The sequence below is a fragment of the Dryobates pubescens genome, chromosome 32, assembly GCF_014839835.1.
Source record: "Dryobates pubescens isolate bDryPub1 chromosome 32, bDryPub1.pri, whole genome shotgun sequence".
Classification (NCBI taxonomy): Eukaryota; Metazoa; Chordata; class Aves; order Piciformes; family Picidae; genus Dryobates; species Dryobates pubescens.
This window is the reverse complement of record NC_071643.1, coordinates 2,874,305-2,876,702: the sequence shown is the minus strand read 5'-3', so window position 1 is coordinate 2,876,702 and position 2,398 is coordinate 2,874,305.

Below are 2,398 nucleotides of genomic sequence, written 5' to 3'. Positions count from 1 at the left end.
TCTTCCCAGAGAGAGTTGTTGGCCATTGGGATGTGCTGCCCAGGGAGGTGGTGGAGTCCCTGGAGGTGTTTAGGAAGAGCCTGGATGAGGCCCTTGGTGCCATGGTTTAGTTGATTGGATGGTGCTGGGTGACAGGTTGGACTTGATGATCTCTGAGGTCTTTTCTAACCTTATTGATTCTATGATTGTAAGATGAAGTTGTGCAAGCTCCAAGCTGGAAGTGCTCAAAGCCAGGCTGGATGAGGTTTGGAGCAACCTGGGCTAGCAGGAGGTGTCCCTGGCAGGGGGCTTGGAACTGGATGATCTTTAAGGTCCTTTCCAGTCCAGCCCAGTCTGTGATTCTGTGAAGTGAGGGTAGTGGTTCTGTTGCTGATGGAATGATTGGAGCCATGAGAGGCTGGCAGAAGAGCCTGGCCACCGCTGTACCCAGCCAGCTCTCAGCTTCCCAGCGACTGCAGCCTTGGGGAAGAAAGCTGCCTTCAAAAGAAAAGTGAAAGAGCTTCAGCTGGCTGACAAAAGGGAACTGCAGGGTTTCAGGTGGAGCTCCTGAGTGGTCATTTCCAGGCAGCCAGCTCAGCACTCCTCCACTGCCCAGCACTGGAACTGCTCACAGCCACCTCCAGCCTGGCTGCAAACACCTCCAGCCATGAGGCTGCCACCACCTCCCTGGGCAACCTGTGCCAGGCTCTCACCACCCTCATGGGCAACAACTTCTTCCTCACATCCAAGCTAAATCTATCATTTCTAGTTTTGCTCCATCCCCCCCAGTCCTATCCCTCCCTGACACCCTCAAAAGTCCCTCCCCAGCTTTCTTGGAGCCCCCTGCAGATCCTGGAAGGCCACCAGAAGGTCTCCTGGGAGCCTTCTCCTCTCCAGCCTGCACAACCCCAACTCTCTCAGGCTGTCTCCAGAGCAGAGCAGCTCCAGCCCTCTGCTCCTCCTCGTGGCCCTTGTCTGGACACCTTCCAGCCCCTCCAGATCCTTCCTGGCACAGAGGCTCCAGACCTGGCCCCAGAGCTGCAGCTGTGGTCTCAGCAGAGTGGAGCAGAGGGGCAGAATCCCCTCCCTGGCCCTGCTGGCCACACTTCTCTTGCTGCAGCCCAGGCTCTGCTTGGCTCTCTGGGCTGCAAGTGCTCCCTGCTGGCTCCTGTTGAGCTTCTCCTCCCCCAGCACCCCCAAGGCCTTTTCTTGAGGGCTGCTCTCCTGCCAGTCCCTGCCCAGCCTGTATCAGTGCCTGGGATTGCCCTGCCCTAGCTGCAGGACTCTGCTCTTGGTCTTGTTGAACCTCCTGAGGTTGGCTTGTGCCCAGCTCTGCAGCCTGTCCAGGTCCCTCTGGATGGATCCTTCCCTCCAGCTGTCTGCTGCCCCACACAGCTTGGTGTCATCAGCAACCCTGCTGAGGGTGCACTCAGTGCCACTGTCCATGGCAGCCACAGAGATGTTCAACAAGCCTGGGCCCAGGACTGATCCCTGAGGGACTGCACTTGTCCCTGGCCTCCAGCTGGCCATGGACCCATTGCCAGCCACCCTTTGGGTGCAGGCCTCAAGCCAGCTCTGTATGCACTGAATGCTCCACCCATGGACCCCCTCCTGCCCCAGCCTGGAGCCCAGGCTGTGGTGTGGGACAGTGCCCAAGGCTTTGCTCAGCTCCAGCTCAGTGACCTCAGTTGCTCAGCCTTCATCTCTTGATGTTGTGACCTTGTCCCAGAAAGCCACCAGGTTTGCCAGGCAGGGCTTGCCCTTGGTGGAGCTGTGCTGATTGTGCCCAGTCACCTCTTGGCTATTCCTCTGCCTCAGCAGTGCCTCCAGGAGGATCTGCTCCATGCTCTTACTGGGCACAGAGGTGACCCTGCCTGGCCTGGGTCATCCCTCTTCCCCTGTTTGAAAGTGGGAGTTGTGTTTCCCCTTTTGCAGTCAGTGGGGACATCCCTGAACTGCCAGGACCTTTGGAATATGATGGAGAGTGGCCTGGCAACCTCATCCCCAGCTCCCTCAGCACCCCTGGGTGTATCCCATCGGGTCCCATGGACTTGAACACTTCCAGGTTCCTCAGATGGTCACAACCTGCCCTTCACTCACCATGGGCAGTTCCTTCTTCCAGTCCCTGCCATTATCTTCCATTGTTCTGGGAGTGTGGCTGGAGCCCTTGCCAGTGAAGACTGAGGTAAAGAAATCATTGGGAACCTCAAGGGACAAGGGGCAATGGATGTAAGCTGCAGCACAGGGGGTTCCAGCTCAACATGAGGAGGAACTTCTTCCCTGTGAGGGTCCCAGAGGCCTGGAGCAGGCTGCCCATGGAGGTTGTGGAGTCTCCTGCTCTGGAGCCTTCCCAGCCCTGTCTGGCTGTGTTCCTGTGTGCCCTGTGCTGGGTTCTGTGGTGCTGCTCCGGCAGGGGGCT